This window comes from Rattus norvegicus, chromosome X (assembly GCF_021556685.1).
Source record: "Rattus norvegicus strain SHRSP/BbbUtx chromosome X, alternate assembly SHRSP_T2T, whole genome shotgun sequence".
In the NCBI taxonomy this organism is placed as follows: domain Eukaryota; kingdom Metazoa; phylum Chordata; class Mammalia; order Rodentia; family Muridae; genus Rattus; species Rattus norvegicus.
Window position 1 is genome coordinate 131175844 of NC_141554.1, and position 20813 is coordinate 131196656.

Genomic DNA, 20813 nt, shown 5'->3' on the forward strand with positions numbered 1-20813 from the left:
GTTGTGTTTTACATGTAAGATTGTTTTGACTTATTTCACAAGAGGAAACACTAATAATGATGATGGAATTTCAGAGTATTGATATACCATTATGTACATCTCTGATAATATTATTAACATTAAATAGCACTGTGAGAAAGGAAATGTGAATAGTCGACTAGGCTATGGCTTGATTTAATTTCTAACAAAAATGTTAGTGTTTCTGTTGTAAGCAAGGGTGCGTCGAAACCAGTGAACTGAACAACTCCATTGGTAGAACAAAAGGATTATAAGGAAACAAACTGCCAAGGCTACCACGTGGGAGAGGGGAAAGTAGAGAAACAAAAATGTTAGAAAAGCAAGTGGATTTCATATGACTGTTAGCAGGTTTGAGATCTTTGACAAGAAACTAGATGCCCTTTCCATAGGTAGTGGGAATTTGGGCTAATATTAAGGAAGACAAAGATTATTATTAGTAAACAAAATCTCATATTTAGGCTTACTTTTAGGAAATTGTAATCAGTTCTCTCACTGTAGGGAGGGGAGTTACTCACTTTGGACATATTATCTGTCATTTGTAACAGGTTAAGATAAATGGAAAATGAGGAATCTCAAAACTTCCCTAACCTAAAGAAAGAGATGCCCATGAACATAAAAGAAGCCAACAGAACTCCAAGTAGATTCGATCAGAAAAGAAATTGCATCACATAATAGTCAAAACACCAAATGCACAAAACAAAGAAAGAATATTAAAAGCAGTAAGGGAAAAAGGTCAAGTAACATATAAAAGCAGGTCCATAAGAACTACACCAGACTTCTCAACAGGAAAAATGAAAGCCAGAACATCTTGGGCAGATGTCATACAAAAACTAAGTGAAGATAACTGCCAGCCCAGGCTATTCTATCCAGCAAAACTCTCAGTTAATATAGACGGAGAAACTAAGACATTTCATGACAAAATTTACACAATATTTTTTCCCAAATCCAGCCCTACAAAGGATAATAGATGGGAAACTCCAACACAGAGAAGGAAAATATACGCTAGGAAAATCAAGAAAGTAATCCCCTTTCAAAAACCCAAAATAAGATAGACACAAAAGCATAATTCCACTTCTAGCAACAAAAATAACAGGAAACAATAGTCATTGGTCCTTAATATTTCTCAACATCAATTGACTCAATTCCCCAATAAAAAGACATAGACTAACAGACCAGATACATAAAGAGGACCCAACATTTTGCTACATACAAAAAATACACCTCAGTGACAAAGGTAATAACCCAGAATAAAAGGCAGGAAAATTTTTTCCAAGCAAATTGTCCAAAGAAGCAAGCTGGAGAAACCATTCTAATATCAAATAAATAATTGACTTTCAACCAAAATTATCAAAAATGTTAAGGAAGGATATATTATAATAGTCAAACAAAAATCTATAAAGATGAACTCTCAATTCTGAACATCTATGCTCCAAATGCAAAGTCAACCACATTCATAACAGAAACTTTACTTAAGCTCAAAGCATACACTGCACCACATGCAATACTAGTGGGAGATTTCAACATGCCACTCTTATTGCTGGACAGATCATGGATACAAAAACTAAACAGAAACAGAGTAAAACTAGCAAAATTTATGAAACAAATGGATTTAACAGATATCTATAGGATATCTATAGAACACTTCATCCTAAAATAAAATATACTTTCTTCTCAGCACATCATGGTACCTTCTAAACAAATGACTATATAGTTAGTCACAAAACGGGCTTCAACACATACAAGACCATTAAAAGATGCATCTTATCAGATCACCATAGAATAATGCTGATCTTCAATAACAACAAAAAAAAAAACAGAAAGCACACATATACTCGGAAGGTGAACAACGCTCTATTCAATGATAACTTGGTCAAGGAAGAAATAAAGAAAAAATTAGACTTTTCAGAATTCAATGAAAATGAAGCCACAACATATCCAAACTCGTGGGGTACAATGAAAGCAGTGCTAAGAGGAAAACTAATAGCTCTGAGTACCTCCAAAAAGAAACTGGAAAGAGCATACACTAGCAGCTTGAAAGCACACCTGAAAGCTCTAGAATAACAAGAAGGAAATATACCCAAGAGGAATAAGGCAGGAAATAATCAAACTCAGGGCTGAAATCAACCAATTAGAGATAAAAAAAATACAATCAACAAAACCAGGAGATGGTTCTTTGAGGAAATTAACAAGCAAGATAGATAATCCCTTAGCCAGTCTAACAAGAGGGCACAGAGACACTATCAAAATTAACAAAATCAGAAATTAAAAGGAAACATAACAACAAAAATTGAGGAAATTTAAAAAAATTAACAGGTTCTATTACAAAGCCTATACTCAACCACACTGGAAAATATGGAGGAAATGAACAATTTTGTAGACAGATGCCAGGTACCAAAGCTTAAGTAGGATCAGATAAACCATCTAAACAGTCCCATAAAACTTAAAGAAATGGAATCAGTCTTTAAAATCCCCCAACCAAACCAAACCAAACAAAACAAAATACAAACAAACAAACAAACAAAAAACAACCCAGGACCAGATGCGTTTACTGCATAACACCATCAGACCTTCAAGGAAGGCTTAATATCAGTACTCTTCAAATTAACCCACAAACAGAAGGAACATAACCCAATTTGTTCTTTGAAGCCACAATTATTCTTATACCTAAACCATACAAAGACCATACAAGGAAAGATAACTTCAGACCAATATCCCTCACGAATATCAATGCAAAAATACTCAATAAAATTCATGCAAACCAAATCCAAGAACAAATCAAGATGATTGTTCAAGATGACCATTCAACACGATCAAGTAAGCTTCATCCTAGGGATGCAGGGATGGTTCAATATATAGAAATCCAACAATGTAATCCACTATATAAACAAACTCAAAGAAAAAAAAACACATGGTCATCTCAGTGGATGCTGAGAAAGCATTTGACAAAATTCAACACCCCTTTATGATAAAAGTCTTGGAAAGATCAGGAATTCACAGCCCATACCCAAACACATCAAAAGCAATGTACAAATGTAGTCAACATCAACTAAATGGAGAGAAACTTGAAGCAATCCTACTAAAATCAGGGTCTCGATACAATGTTACCTACTCTCTCCCTACCTATTCAATACAGTGCTTGGAATTCTAGTCAGAGAAATTAGACAACAAAAAGAGATCAAAGTGATACAAATTCGAAAGGAAGAAGTCAAAATATCACTATTTGCATATATACGATAGTATAATTAGGTGACCCCAAAATTCTACCAGAGAACTCCTACAGCTGATAAACAACTTCAGCAAAGTGGCTGGATATAAAATTAACTCAAACAAATGAGAATCCTTCCTCTACTTAAAGGATAAGCATGCTGAGAAAGAAAATAGGGAAATGACATAGTTCATAATAGTCACAAATAACATAAAATACTTTGGTGTGACTCTTACCAAGCAAGTGAAAGATCTCTATGACAAGAACTTCAAGTCTCCTTAAGAAAGAAATCAAAGATCTCAGAAAAGGAAAGATCTCCCATGCTCATTGATTGGCAGGGTTAGTATGGTAAAAATGGCCATCTTTCTGAACACACTCTACAGATTCAATGCAATTCCCATCAAAATTCCAACTCAATTCTTCATAGAGTTAAAAAGAGCAATTTACATATTCCTTTAAAATAACAAAAGCCCAGGATAGCAAAAATTATTCTCAACCATAAAAGAACTTCTGTGGGAATCACCATCCCTGACCTCAAGACGTATTACAGAGCAGTCGTGATAAAAACTGCATGGTATTGATACAGAAATAGGATATTAGATCAATGGAGTAGAAGAAGTAAAGACTAAGGAATAAACACACACATTTATGGTCAATTGGTTTTTGACAAAGGAGCTAAAACCATCCAGTGGAAAAAGACAACATCTCGAACAAATGATGCAAGTTCAACTGGAGGTCAGCATGTAGAAAAATGCAAATTGACCCATTCTTATATCAGTGTGGAAAGCTCAAGTCCAAGTGGATCAAGGACCTCTACATAAAATCAGACACACTGAAACTAAGAGTATGTGGGGAAGAACCTGAAACACATAGGCACAGGGGAAATTTTTCTCAACAGAACACCAATGGTTTATGTTCTAAAATAAATAATTTACAATGGAACCTCATAAAATTGCAAAGCTTCTGTAAGTCAAAGGACACTTTTCTTGGACAAAACAGCAACCAAGAGATTGGGAAAAGATCTTTACCAATCCTCCAGCTGAAAGAGGGCTAATATCTAATATATACAAAGAACCTAAGAAGGTAGACTCCACAGAATCAAATAATTCTATCAAAACTGGGTTACAGAACTAAACAAGGAATTCTCAACTGAGGAATATTGAATGGTCAAGAAGCACCTAAAGAAATGTTCAACATCCTTAGTCATCAGGGAAATGCAAATCAAAACAACCCTGAGATTCCACCTCACACCAGTCAGAATGGCTAAGATCAAATACTCAGGTGACTGCAGATGCTGGTAAGGATGTGGAGCAAGAGGAATATTCTTCCATTGTTGGTGGTACTGGAAACTGGTGCAACCACTCTGGAAATCATTCTGGAGGTTCCTCAGAATATTGGATACAGTACTGCCTAAGAATGCAGCTATACTACTCCTGGGCATATACCCAAATGACGCTCCAACATGCAACAAGGACACATGCTCCACTATGTTCATACCAACCTTACTTATAATAGCCAGAAGCTGGAAAGAACCTAGATGTCCTTCTACAGAGGAATGGATACAGAAAATATAGTGTATTTACACAGTGATTACTACTCAGCTATTAAAAACAATGACTTCATGAAATTCGTACACAAATGGTTGGAACTAGAAAATATCTTGTGTTAGGTAATCCTGTTACAAAAGAACACACTTGGTATGCACTCTCTGATAACTGTATATCAGCTCAAAAGCTTGGACTGTCCAAGATACAATTCACAGACCATATGAAGCTCAAAAAGATGGGAGAACAAAATATAGGTGCTACGGTATTTCTTAAAAGAGAGAACAAAATATTCTTGGGAGGAAATATAGGGACAACGATTGGAACAGGGACTGAAAGTAGGGTCATCCAGAGACTGTCCCATCTGGGGATCCATCCCTTCTGCAGCCACCAAGCCCAGTGTTATGTGGGCTGGAGAGATGGCTCGGTGGTTGAGAGCACTGACTGCTCTTCCAGAGGTCCTGAGTTAAATTCCTGGCAGCCACATGCTGACTCACAACCATCTGTAATGGGATCTGGTACCCTCTTCTGGTATGCCTGAAGACAGCTACAGTATACTCATGTACATTAAATAAATAATACTTAAAAAAGAACATGTTATGTAAGTGAATAAAATTAATCTGTATATATTGGCCCTTGGATTGTTTTATTTTTCAGATTCTTTTATTCTTTAGCTTAAGAGCCTTTTGTCAATAAACCACACCCACCCTTTTAATTAAAACCTCAGATAAGTAAACTCTTGAGGTATTTAGTCAGCCTATTTTGCACACCTATGAAATTGAACTTTTGTTAGCCATAGATAACATAAATCCTAGAGGTAAAAGGTCCAAGTACACCACTACCTTTCAGGGTTTGTTGACACAGAAATTTGGTGAACTAGTCCTGAGAGGCATTACTTGTTCATGTGAGCAATGTTTTTCCCTTGAAATTGCCCTTTCCTCTTTTTCTTCTTTATGGTGTTAGGACACTACAGCGGTTTTGAAGTCTCATGGTGGAAGGAACTTCCCATACATTCAAGTTTATTAACCAGGTGTCAACAAAATATCACATTAATCTACAAGCATTGTGTGAGGGAATTTCAAAACCAGCGCAAAAATGTATAGAAATGAAGTTATAAATGGTAAAACAAAATGTAGATTAATAAACCCTACACTATAATGAAACTATTGTAAATCAAAATAGTATAACATAGGAAAAGAACGACCAAGACTTTTAGAAAAAAATGAATATACTTATGAAAGAATGAAAATTGCTAGGAAAAGATATGAGGTGTTCATAATATTCCCTTAGTATGAACTATTGAAATAATAATGTACAATGAATAATATGATGCAAGAAAATGGTAAAACCAAACAGCACTCAGAAAAATTTTAGGTAAATATTTATATATAAAATTTTTCATCATTGTTATATTATTCCAAAATAATGGGTTTATTTCATTATTGAACTAGAACTACAAACGAGAATTGCTTTGAATTGTTATTACAAATCTAGCTTTTCCCAAAGATATAAGGACCATAAGGTGTAAAGAGGTATACTTTGCAAGTCTTCCATGACCAGACAACCTCTTTATCAAAAAGTTTCAGGATATGAAAAAGAGGTCATTTATTTTCCTCATTTCATAACAATTATATAACTATAATATATGAAATTTATAAATCTCATACAATAAAGTACAGTGATAGGCAAACCTTGGTTAAATGTATATAAAACTTCTGAACATTTTATAATGTATTTTAAAATTGCAATCCTAGTACAATATATTTTAGAAACTATATGTAGTTCAATACTAGTCAACCAAGTGATAAAACTAAGAGACTAAACAAGTAAAATAAAATAGCATTTTGGATACATATAAATATACTTATCATGAAATCCTAGATGTTATCCAAAGATATGAAAAGAGTCAATCAGCAAAAATTTACAGTTAAATAGAAGTGAGATATTCTAATTTGTGCTTTGATAAGGTGAGTATAGATGACAATATTACAGTATAAATGTAAGAAGTAAAGAAAAAGGGTTTGGAGAGTTCTTACTCTAACAAAAATAAATGATTTAGAAGAAATATGTGTTTAATTTGAAATGAATGTTCTATTACACAGTGTTGTAAGTATTGGGTAAAATGTTCAAAGATTTCCTCATGGATATTTTATTAATTTTGTTTATATTATTATGTATATAATTGCTTTTAAACATAAAATAAGAATAATGAATCCACACACTTATGGCCACTTGATATTTGACAAAAAAACTAAAACGACCAATGGAAAAAAGACAGCATTTTCAACAAAAGGTGCTAGTTCAACTGAAGGTTAGCATGTAGAAGAATGCAAATTGACCCATTCTTATCTCCTTGTACAAAGCTCAAGTCCAAGTGGATCAAAGACTTCCACATAAAACCAGATACACTGAAACTAATAGAAGAGAAAGTAGGTAGGGAAGAGCCTCGAATAACTAGGATACAACCATACAGATCATAAGAAGTGTAACAACAGAAAGGCTGAAGTGAGGCAGCTTGAATCTCACATAGAAGGTGAAATGAAATAATCCCAGGAGGTAGAGGGAGGGTGGGACATGGGTGGAAGAGGGAAGGGGGAGGGGAAAAGGAGAACATGATCAGATAAGCGGGGTGGGGCGGGGAGCAGGGGTGGGGCGCAGGAGGAGACAGGAGAAGCCCAAAGGGCCAAGAGAATGAATGGAAATAAGCAGTCCCAGGCAGTGGAAGGTGGCAGGACCCTCTAGAAAGTACCAGAGACCCTGGAGGTGAGACACTCTCAGAACTCATTGAGGGTGACCTTACCCAAATTGCCCAACAATGGGGAGAGTAAACTTAAAGTGCCCACCTTCAGTAGACAGGGCCTCAAGTAAAGAGACAGAGTTACTAACCCACAGTCAAAATTCCTGACCCAGAATTGTTTCTGTCTAAAAGAATCACACAGATGAAAATGGAGAAGAGACTGAAGGGAAGGTGGTCCAATAACTGGCCCAACTTGGGATCCATCTCATGGCAGGGACACTAAACCCTAACACTACTATGCTATAATATGCTTGCAGACAGGAGCCTGGCATGTCTGTCCTCTGAGAGGCTCTAACAGCAGCTGACAGAGACAGAGGCAGATACTTACACCCAACCATTCAACCGAAGCCATAGATTCTTATGTTTGAATTAGGGGAAGAACTGAGGAAGCTGAAAGGGGGAGCAAGCCCATAGAAAGACCAGCAGTCTCAACAAACCCAGACCACACAGAGGTCCCAGAGACTCAGCCACCAAGTAGGAGCATACACAGTCTGGACTGAGGCTTCTGGCACATATGTAGGAGAATTCTGTCTTGTCTGGCCTCAGTGGGAGAAGATGAGCTTAATCCTGGAGAGACTTCAGGTCCCAGGGAATGGGGAGGCCTAGTGTGTCAGAGAGGCAAAGATGAGGAGGAATGGGATGAGGACCTGTGGGAAGGGAGACAAGTGTGTGTGTGTGTGTGTGGGGGGGCAACTGGAAAGTAAATAGATTAAAATAATTTAACAATAATTTTTTCATGTTCTTTTTACTCATGTATCTTATTTGTATGTGCTTTTGTTCAGGCTAATTTAATGTGAACTTGATACAAGGTAGAGTCATATGAGAGGAGATGATATTGATTAAGAAAATGACTCCATATAATTCTGCAGTAGCCATTAAATTGCACTCCAACATGGCCTTAGCAGCTGTAACTCCTGCCCCCAGGTTCTTGCCCTGTATGAGCTCCTTCCTCTACCTCTATAATGGACTAAAATGTGAACATGTATGTAAATCAAACAAACTCTGCCCTCCCCAATTTGCCATTTGTCAATCATGGTGTTTTATTACAGCAATAGTAACTCTAACATAGGCATTGAATTATTTATCCAGCTGGACCTAGACATTTACATGTTATTTTAATTCATTTATTTCTTTTTCCTACGTAAGATAAAGAAATGTTTACTATATACTTACTTATAATAAGCTTTTGAAGGCAGTAGCTAAAATTAGTTGCTTCTATTCAAATTATTTTGATAATCATCATTTAAATATATTGGATCTGTGAAAATCTTGTATTTATTTTGATGCAAACTTTTTAAATGAAGTTAAAGTCAGGTTATATGTAAATTTGACAAGCTGATATTAAGACAATATTGAATCTTTGTTTTATACAATTATGCTTGTTGTATTAATCTTAGCATTCATTATTTTTAATTATTTAACAAAAATGTAAATATAACTCTTCCAAATAGTAGTTATGGATCTTTTATTGGATTTGTTAGTATTTGTTAACATTCACCTTACACTTCTTTTTGGTTCTTCATAAAGCAAATTTATTTCTGCAGAGGAGGTGTCTTATGTTTACATGCAGGGAAGCAGCAGAAAGAAACTTCCCCTCTCAGAACTGGGTCCCTGTGTCCTCAACCATCTTTACTGGGGACCAAAGAAGTTGGAATCATGAGGAGTCAAACTAGTTACCAGCTGTTCAAAGTTACCCTAGCTCCAAGGTGGACATGACAGCTTTTCAAGGCCGAGAGACCTGCTGTGACATGGGAGCTCATTGAAGGTGAGCAAACTATAGGTCTGATACTGGGGCAGCTGAAGCGTGGCTTGCTGCCATGTGACATCCTTTGCTACCTGCTGGTTTTCCTTAGCTACCTGCTGTTTGCCAGAAAGGAACTAGGCATCTTGACAGCAGCCTCTCAAGCAGAGAAGCTGCACAGATAGCACATGAACATCCCTAGCACCCTACACCCCCACCCCCAAAGTCATCAAAATGTTATTGCAGAGCTGCTTCACCCAGCACATGCGCCTGCACCTCCAGAAGTTGTATAATCAGACTCTGGTTGGTCATAGGATGGCAGAAAACTTCTTGGTTGTCTGGCACCGGTCAGAGGTCACTCACATCAGTGGCCCCTGGGGAGAGGATGGCAGAGAAGGCCTCTGAACAGTGGACAGTTTCTGGTGGGCTCCATAGATCTAGTACATGAGTCTGGACATTAGCAAGGTTTTAAATAAACCTACATGGGACTTCAAGGCATCGTTTCCCCTGTCGTTCCTGGAGCAGCCATTATCTCCTTACCTTATGTATTTCATAATACTATACTATTTTGAATTTCAATTGGTTTTAATATTTTGCACACATGTATAAAACAACTATTGTTTTTCTGAAAATAATAACCTAAGGGCAGCCAAGTTGTTTATTAGTTTTAATATTTGGTATGAATATATACCTAGAATTAATTAATTAACTTAATTAATTGATTTTAGATCCCTATCAGAAAATCCACTCTCTCATCTCCTCCCAGTTTCTCCTGCTAGCAGACCAGTTAGGCAAAAGGAATCAAAAGGTACGCAAGAGTCAGAGACAGCCCCTGCTCCTAGAGGACCTACTTGAAGACCAACCTGGACATCTGTTACATATTTTAGGGGGATGAGGTCCAACCATACGTAATCCTTGGTTTGTAGTTCAATCTCTGTGAGCCCCTATGGTCCCAGGTTACTTGACTCTACATTTTCTTTGGTGTTCTAGACCATTCTGGCTCCTTCAATTCTTCCTCCCTCTCTGCTACATGATTTCTCAGGTTTGGCTGAGGGTCTCTGTATTCGTTTCCATCAGTTGCTGGATGAAACCTCTCAGAGGATAGTTATGCTACCCTTCTGTCTGTGAGCATAACAGAATATGATTAATATTGTCAGGGTTTGGCTCTCTCTCAAGTTGGGCCAGACATTGATTGGCCTTTCCCTTAATTTCTTCTCCATCTTTATCCTTGGACATCTTGTAGATATGGCAAATTTTGGGTTTAAGTTTTGGTGGGTTGGTTGTTGTCCCCATCCCTCCATTGGAAGTCTTGCCTGGTTACAGAAAGTGACCATTTCAGATTCCATAACCACTGTTGCTAGGAGTCTCATGGATTCCTGGGAGTTTCACTTGTCTTAGGATTCTGGATCATCCTGCCAATTTCAGTTTTCTCTCCTTCAGTCTTCCCCACATTTAATCACTTCTGTTCCCTTCCACATCCCCTCTCCTACTCTCCATCTACCTCTGATATCTATTTTATTTCCCTTCTGAGTGAGGGTCAAGCATCCTCCCTTAGACCCTCCTTGTTACTTAGCTTCAATAGATCTGTGGAGTATAGCATGGTTATTCTGTGTTTTATGGCTAAATATCCATTTATAAGTGAGAACATGCTATGCGTGCTTTCTGGGACTAGATTACCTCACTCTGGTTGATATTTTCTAGTTCCATCCATTTGCCTGCAAATTTCATGTTGCCCTTGTTTTTACACTTGATCTTAGCCAAAAGGCCAAGAAGTGATTTTGTCCTTGTTTTTAATACCTGAGTAAAATTTCATTGTGTAAAAGTACCACATTTTCTTTATCTATTCTTGGGTTGAGTGGTATCTGAATTATTTCCAGTTCCTAACTATTATGAATAAAGGTATTATAAGTATAGTTGAACAAGTATCACTGTAAGGACATTGGAACATCTTTTACATATATGCACAGGAGTGGTATAGCTGGGTCTTGAGGTAGAACTATTTCTGATTTTCTGAGATTCTACCCGATTGATTTCCAGAATGGTTGTACAAGTTTGCCCACCCACCAGCAATGTAGGAGTTTTCCCCTTGCTCCACATCCTTACCAGCATGTTCTGTCCCTGGAAAATTTAGTACTAGTGATTCTGACTGGTATAAGATAGACTCTCAGAGTTGTTTTGATTTGCCTTTCTCTGATGACTGAGGATAGTGATAATTTATTTTTATTTATTTTTCTTTACTTATTTTTTTAAGTCTCCTGCCTGATGTTCTAACCTGTAGCAGGAAATTTTGTTTGTAAGAACAGGCTGCCTATGTGATTCTTGTCTGTTTTATGTCTGCTATTTTTTTTTAATCAAGACAGCTACTTTCTGGGAGAGTCATGAGCAGGCAGAAGGCCAGGATTAGGGTGCATTCCAAAGAGAGATATAAAGGAGATTCAATTGGACATATCCAGTAGCAGACTTACAGGAATGCTCATAGATCCCAAAGAAGAAGACCTAACAGGGCCACCGGGAAAAGGCTTTCAGTATATAGATTTTATTGTTTTGGTATGTGCCTTGTATTTCTGATTTCACCAAGATTGTTAACATGAAATGAAAATGTACTGGATATTTTCCAAAGGCCTTTATTAAGCATCTAATGAAATGATCATGCATTCTTTTTCTTTCAGTTTATTTATATGTTGAACCATTGATGGCTTTCATATTTTGAACCACTCCTGAATCCCTGGAATGGAACTTAATTGATTATAGTGGATAATGTTTTTGGTGTGTTCCTGGACTCTAATTGTGAGTATTTTCTAATCAATGTTCATAAGAAAAATCGGCCTGAAATTCTCTTTCTTCGTTGAGTCTCTGAGTGGGTTTGGTATCCCCTTGTCTGTGGCCTCATAAAATGAGTTTGGCAACAGTCCTTCTGTTTCTATTTTATGGAATAGTTTGAGGAGTATTGGTATTAGGTTTTCTTTGGAAGTCTGGTAGAATTCTGTGCTAAAACAGTCTGACCAAGGGCTTTTATTGATGTGAGAATCTGGAAGGGTGGGTGTTTTTTTCTCTAAGGGTTATAGGTCTGTTTAAATTGTTTACCTGATCTTGATTTTAATTTGGTAAATGCATCTATCAGCAAAATAGTCCATTTCATTTAGATTTTCCAATTTTGTAGAGTATAGGTTTTTGAAGACCTAATGCAACTTTGGATTTCCTTGGTGTCTATTGTTATGACCCCCTTTTGCTTTCTGATTTTGTTAATATTAGAGTACTGTCTCTCTCTTCATTTTAATTAGTTTTGCTAAACATTTTTCTAACTTGTTGATTTTTTTCAAAGAACTAACTTTCAGTTTTGTTGATTTTTGTGTTGTTCTTTGTTTCTAATTTATTGATCAGAAACCTGAGTTTACTTCCTGCTACCTAATCTTCTTGTGTATATTTTCTTCTTTTTGTTCTAGAGCATTTAGTTGTGCTGTTAAGTTGACAGTATGATATCATGTCAATTTCTTCATGAAGGCAGCTAGTGCTATGTACTTTTCTCTTTAAACTGTTTTATTTGTGTCCAATAAGTTTGAGAATTGTGATGGTTTATATATGTTTGGCCCAGTGAGTGGCATTATTAGGACGTGTGGCTTTGTTGGAGTAGGTGTGGCCTTTTTGGAGTAGGTTTGTCACTGTGGGCATGAACTTTTAGACTCTTTTCCTAGCTGCCTTGAAGTCAGTCTTCTGTTTGCCTTCAGATGAAGATGTAGAACTCTCAACTCCTCCTGCACCATGCCTGCCTGGATGCTGCCATGCTCCCACCTTGATGATAATGGACTGAAACTCTGAACCTATAAGCCAGCCCCAATTAAATGTTGTCCTTATAAGAGCTGCCTTGGTCATGGAATCTGTTCACAGCAGTAAAAATCCCAACTAAGGAAGAAGTTGGTACTAGGGACTGAGGTATTGCTCTGATAGGCCTGAAAATGTTTTTGTTTGGAAGAATGTGTGTTTTGGAACTTTGGGTTTGGAATGTACTAGAATGCTATATTTGGGGCTTAATGGGCCACATTAGGAATATGGAAGACTTTGTTACTGAAAATTATTTGAATTGTGGGGAGCTAGTTCAAGATGTTTCAGAGGAGATGACTTTTAAAATGTGATTATTTTAAAAGATTATTTAGAGATTAATTTTTTGATATTTTGATGAAGAATGTGACCGATTTTTCCATTGTCCAAAAAGTCTGCCTGAAGCTAAGGTGAACAAATTTAGATTAATTGCTTTGACAAAGGAAATCTCAAAATAGCCTCGTATAAATTTCACTGTTTGGTTACTAAAGTTCTCTCTTATGAGGAGCATTGATGTGAAAAGGAACAAGTTAAGAAAAGAAAAAATAATGAATTTGTATGGTTCAAGTAATAATAAAGGGGCACCAGGATGCAAAGTGGAGCTGAATCCTGTGTTCCACGATATAAAGACATTAAGGGAGCCGTGATCTGAGGGCAATATCCCACACAGCTCAGCTTATTTTTGTGGTTGCAGTTGAATGAGCAATAGTTTGGACTTTTAATCTGGAATAAATTACAATCCAGAAATGGAGGGCACACTTGTAATCCAGATCTAGAAGTTGGAAAACACAGGCTTCTGATTTGGATCTTGAGGAATAGTGGCCATGAAAAGCTTAAGTCCAGACATGGTGATATATACTTTTAATCCCAGGAGATAAAACCAAGCATATCTCTGAGTTCTAGGCTATTCTGGGACAGAGAAAGTTCTAGGTAAAGAAAAGCTTAAATCCAGGCATGGAGATACACACATTTAATCACAGCAGTCAAGATCTCTGAGTTCAAGGTCAATCTTCAGCAGCAGCTAACTAAAACCATAAAATCTTCACAATCAAAAGAGCAGTGGCCATGATAAGAGTCTTTAATCTTTCCTCTGAAATTTCACAAACCAGGCCTTCATTTTATGTGCTGTTCTCAGCATTATCTTCCAAGATCCTACAATACATCCCATAGAGCTCTTATCATCCCAATGGCTCTTCTAACCCAAAGGTCCAAATTTTTTCCATAGTCCTCCACCAAACATGGTCAAGTTGTCACAGGAATGCCCCATGATGCTGGTACCAATTTGTCTTAGTCAGGGTTTCTATTCTTGTACAAAACATCATCACCAAGATGCAAGTTGGGGAGTAAAGTGTTTATTCAGCTTATACTTCCGCACTGCTGTTCATCACCAATGGAAGTCAGGACTGGAACTCAAGCAGGCAGGAAACAGGAGCTGATGTAGAGGGTCTGGAGGGATGTTACTTACTGGCTTGTTCAGCTTCTTATAGAACCCAGGACCACTAGACCAGGAATGACACCACCCACAATGGGCCCTCCCACCCTTGATCACTAATTAAGAAAATGCCTTACAGCTGGATCTCCTGGAGGCATTTCTTCAAGGGATGCTCCTTTCTCTGTGATAACTCCAGCTTGTGTCAAGTTGATCCACAAAATAAGCCAGTACATCATCTTAGTGGATTTTTTCCTTTGATGAGTATGAAATGCAGTACACCATCTCTTTTAATTAATTTTTGTTGAAATCTATTTTATTAGATATTAAATTAGCTACACAAGCTTGTTTATTGGATCCATTTCCTTGGAAAATTTCACTAGTCCCTTACTACTGTTGATGCTGAGGTGTGTTTCACATATGCAGCAGAATGATGGATCCTGTTTTCACGTCCATTCTTTTAGCCTGAGTTAGGGAATTAAGTCCATTGATGTTTAAACAGATTAAAAATCAAAGATAGTTATTTCCTATTTTTATGGTATTGGTAGTGATTGTGTGTGTGTGTGTGTGTGTGTGTGTGTGTGTGTGTGTGTGTGTTTATGCTTTCCTCTTTTGGTTTTACTGATATAGAAGTATTTATTTCCTTGCATCCATGGATGGAGTTAAAATTCTTGGATTGAAGTTTTCCTTCCAATATTTTTTTCTAGTGCTGGACTTTTGGACAGATATGTTTTAAATTTGGATTAGCATGGGATATCTTGTTTTCTCCATCTAAATGATTGATAGTTTTATGGGTATAGTAGTTTGGGCTGGCATCTGTGGTCTCTTAAGGTTTGTAAGACATCTTTCCAGATTTTTAGTGTCTCTGTTGAGAAGTCTGGCACAATTCTGATAGATCTGCTGTTATCTGTTACTAGGTCTTTTCCCCTTGCATCTTTTAATATTCTTTCTTTCTTCTGTATATTTATCGTTTAGATTTTTCTGGTCCAATCTATTTGGTACACTTTAAACTTCTTGTATGTTTATATTCATGTCATTTTTAGGTTGGGAAATTTTATTCTTTTTGAAAATATTTTCTGGGCCTTGGAGCTTGGAATCTTCTCCTTCTATTCCTATCATTCTTAGGTTTGGTCTTTTTTCAGTGTCACATATTTCTTGAGTGTTTTGTGTCAGGATCTCTTTAAATAGAACACTTTTTTTTGATACATGAGTTTCTTCAATTCTATCATGTACACCAGAAATTCTCTCTTCCACCTCCTGTATTCTGTTGGAGATGCTTCATCTTTTGTTCCTGTTCTCTTCCTTAGGTTTTCTAGCTCCAGGATTGCCTCGGTTTGTGTTTTATTTATTGTTTTAATTTCCATTTTCAGCTCGTGAGCGGTTTTATTCATTTACTTCACTGGTTTCATTGCATTTTTTGTGTACTTCTTTATGGGATTTATTCATTTTCCCTTTAAAGGACTCTATCATCTTTGTAAGATTGGATTTAAGGTGGTTTGTGTGTGTGTGTGTGTGTGTGTGTGTGTGTGTGTGTGTGTGTGTGTGTGTGTGTGTTTATGTTTTTGCACTCATGCACTCATATACGTGCTTTGGATCTGTTAGGATATATAGGTCTTGCTGTAGTAGGATAGATGAATTTTGGCACTGCCATTTTGTTTTAGTTGTTGCTGATCATGTTCATATGTTGGCCATTAGCCATATAATTCTGAGTCAGGGCGCAGCTATGGGATGGACAAAGGAGCTTAGAGGATAGCACATAACTCACAGATGCTGGGTGTGACCCAGGGTGTCCTGGCAGGCAAGGAATTGAAGGTAGGTGGCTAATTTGAATGTTGCTAGGTCTCACATGCCTCTTTTGAAGGCAGATGGTGTAGTAGCCTCAATGAAGGAGCTCAGAGAACAGAGCACAGCTCACTATCTGATTCTTATTTTTATTTCTTTTTTCTTCTATATTCTACAGAACATCTCATATGTTAATGTAAGAATTGACATTTGGGGAATATTCATGAAAATCTCCTAATCTAATGTTTACATACATTTTCACAAGCTATTACTCAGATGTTTAAGAGGTACCATTGAGTGCTCAGTAGGTTCTATTTTACTACCATTTTACTCTCTGCTGCTGTGAGATTAGCTTTCTCAGTGCCCATATATAAGACAATAAAAGTAGTTTTCTTTGTCTACCTTATTTTTATATTTTTATTCAGTTTACTCTTTATGCATGTAATAGTGCAATGGTTATTATAAATTCCCATCTTCTCAAATATTCCTCCTACACATAGTAATTCACGTCATTTCTATATGTCTATTTCTCACATTCATAATGTTTCATTACTGTTTATTTTCTGATTTCCTCATTTCCTGATTTTAACTAGGATAACCTGTGTGATCATTGGTTTGTAACTGTCTATTGGAGTTCATTGTATTCTTGAATATATAAAGAATTTAAGACAATGACTACATTGCCAGAATGCATCAATAGTCTATAGTTCATCAAGGAGTGGTAGGGCCCATTAAGTATCTCCTAAACCTATCATTGTTGATTAAGTCATTGTAACATTGGCCTTTTGCAGCATCTAAGATTATGACTCCATTGACTGTGCCATGCCTAGTAAATATCATGGCCTTCCCCTATATTCTGGCTTTTGTATTTTTTTCTACACCACTTCTATCATATTAGTTGAGCAACACAGAATATGTTTTCAAGGTCCTGTTTAGAGCTGAGCACCAAATAACTTTCTTAGCTCATTAAACACCCATACATCTCTGCATTCTATTTCTTTCATTGTTAAGAGAGAGTTCCCTGATTAGGGGTGGGGCTTAGCTTTGTCTACATGTATAAGCACAGATATTTAGAAAGTAGTATGGTGCTATGATGATTATCTCAAGAACAGTAATAAGTCTGTTTATTGGGCCCAAGTTCTCAAGTATTTGTTTTGGACTGGGATTATTGTATCAGGTATGAATTCCTTTTTGTCAAGTGGGACTAAAGTAGAACACAAAAGCTAATGGTTATCTTTATAACAATCATGCTTCTACTATGCCAGGGGGGTCATTTTGTCTGTCAGCTTGGTATTGTAGATTTTAGGGTTCCTTATATGCTATTATATCTCCCTACATAGCCACTATATGCTCTCACATAAAACAGAAATACATACATATAAACAAAATCTAGATTTTGCATAATAGGCAGAACATGACGAATTATAGTCCAAATTATTTTGCTTTACAGGATCTCTTGTTCCATCCATTTTCTTGCAAATTCCACATTTTTGTTCTTTATTGTTGAATATATATTCTTGTGCTTTGCAGTGACGTGTATGACATAGGTATCCCATTTAGAACTGGGAATTCCTAGGTCTGTTTCTGTCTACACAAACTCATTCCAAACAAAATCTCAGCATGGTAGCCAGATAATAGGTACACAATCTCACTCATAAGGACGTATTGGTCTTTGAAAGCTGCTGGGGGAAAGAAATATAGCTTTATTTATACACTGGCATCTAGTATATATCCCACATTCCGTGGCAAATCTCATGCCTAAGAGTAGTTGACCAACACAAACTGGAATTTATTTGAGAGAGAGAAAGATCTTGGCATTGTGTGGGTATAGAAGTAGAGGGCTATCTTGTAGGAATTTAGGGAAGATGATCAATATGAAGGAAGATGGGGTAATATGATCAAAATGTGTTCCATGAAGTTCTTGAAAATTTATAAATACATTATTTTTAAGTGAGACATGACATATTATCTGTACAGTATCTTTTTTTCCTCTTTTTTTATTTTATTTTTTTATTAACTTGAGTATTTCTTTTTTTTGTTTTTTTATTTTTTTTTACTTATTTTTTTTTATTAACTTGAGTATTTCTTATATACATTTCGAGTGTTATTCCCTTTCCCGGTATCCGGGCAAACATCCCCCTCCCCCCTCCCCTTCCTTATGGGTGTTCCCCTCCCAACCATCCCCCCATTGCCGCCCTCCCCCCACCAGTCTAGTTCACTGGGGGTTCAGTCTTAGCAGGACCCAGGGCTTCCCCTTCCACTGGTGCTCTTACTAGGATATTCATTGCTACCTATGAGGTCAGAGTCCAGGGTCAGTCCATGTATAGTCTTTAGGTAGTGGCTTAGTCCCTGGAAGCTCTGGTTGCTTGGCATTGTTGTACATATGTACAGTATCTTTTATGGTATCAGACAGAATAGCTCTTCAGTATTTATTGATGGATTAAATTAAATAAAGCTGGATTACAAAAGCTTGGTTTGTTAAAATAATTGAGAGAGAAATCCATATTTGCCTGTCTCACAGCAGTTACTTAAGCAGTGTCTATAGTTCAGGTTGAGAATCACTTGTGTATGCAGCATCTGAATAAGCTAAATTCTGTGGAAACAGAATGAGTATAGAATTAGTATGACCTCAGAAGTTTTCTATTTCCAGTCTCTCCAAGGGAATAATTGCTGAGGCATACAGACTCCTTAACACGGAAAAAATTACTTTCAATATAAATGATTTCCACAGTCACTTCAGCCTCTTAGTTTGCTTGATGTAACTAGAGAAATGGGAATGGTGGCAGCCAGAGTTTTATTGAAACAACTGGCCCCACACACTCACTCATACACACACACACACACACACACACACACACACACACACACACACACATACACACACATACCACACAATTTTTGGTTGTAAACATGCAGAAATGGTTAGGTATAATGGTATTGGAGGAAATTTTGCTGTAAAACATTTGTTATTTATAAATGCACTATTAAAACTATACATTCAGTATTTATTAAAAGGAACAGGCTGACAAACACTGTAATAAGCTGCAGAGATTTTTAATTATGACCATCACTATTAATTGGTGTCATAGTTACTTTCATTTGTAACAATAATTGTGATTTTTTTAAATGATGGAAACAAGGTCATTCTTTGATCTAATTAACTACAGCAAAATAATACTGAGATGTTGATGAGCTTGCTAGCCAAAATTTCCAGTTATCTATAAATCTAAAATAATTTATGATTTTTGAGAAGCATTGAATTCATTTCTCTCAGACTTCTAACTAGAGAACTAGAAAATAGAGAACAGAAACATGTGGAACGATTTCCACTACAATGACTTTTGAAAATCATCTTGTTTGGTTATTAAAATTATTTCCTCTGTTTAGAAAATATGCATGATTGATTAATATTATTTTATTAAATATTTCTTTACATAAAATGACTGAATTTTGGGAAATGAAGTATAAAAACATGAAACAACAGCAGGAGATATTTTTAAAATTGTAGAATAAAATATAGAATTGGGATTTTGGGCTGCAGTTATTCAGAAGATACATTTAGATATATAATACACTAAACATATACAAGATATAGTTTGAATAACATAATATTCAAATTGAAATTTTTTAAAGTACTAGAGCAAGAAATTAAAAAATAATTATAATTAGGAATTAAATGAACACTATAAATTTGATTACTTTACATTATTGTGATTGATAATTCCATTGTTCTCATTCATGCTGCTTCTCTATATAACAATTTTCCAAATAATGAGGTTTATATAAGCTTACATATTTGGACACTTGGTGCCCAGTTGATGGCACTGTTTAGGGAGCTTTAGGGAATATATAGCCTTCTGGAGGAAGTTTATCCCTGGAGGAGAGCTTTGAATGTAAACAGCCTTCCTCTACTTCCCTTTTACTATCTCATACTTGCTATTAAAGATATGCTATCTCAGCTTCCTGCTCCTGTTTCTGTGTGTGACATGTGCTGCTAGACCTCCCCTTCAAGATGGACTCTTACACTTCTCAAATTGTAATGTTCTGTAACGTTGCTTTGGTATTGATAATTTAATCAAAGCAGTAGGTAAAAGGGTATTATAAAAGTCAGTGTGATGGTTAGAATGAAATAGACCCACATAGGCTCATAGGAAGTGGCACTATTAGGAGGTGTGGCCTTGTTGAAATAGGTGTGGTCTTTTTGGAGGAAGTATGTTTCTGGTGGTGTGCTTTGAGGTGTTTCAGTAGCTGAACGCAGGCTCAGTGTGTCTTTCTCTCTCTCTTCCTGCTGATCCAGATATAGACTTTCTCAGCTGTTCTCCAGCACCATGTATTCCTGCATGAAGCCAGGCTTTTTGCCATGACAAGAGTGGACTAAACCTGTGAACCTGTAAGGAAGTCCAAGTTAAATGTTTTCCTTTATAAGAGCCAACTATTAATTTTTATGAATAATTTTTGAAGCTTTTCCCTTGTCACATCAA

At 36.5% G+C, this 20813-nt stretch overlaps 1 pseudogene; it reads right to left on the bottom strand.

Moving 5' to 3' along the window:
• Nucleotides 1-9193: 9193 nt before the first annotated feature.
• Nucleotides 9194-9738, bottom strand: Rangrf-ps2 (RAN guanine nucleotide release factor, pseudogene 2; annotated as a pseudogene).
• Nucleotides 9739-20813: the final 11075 nt, after the last annotated feature.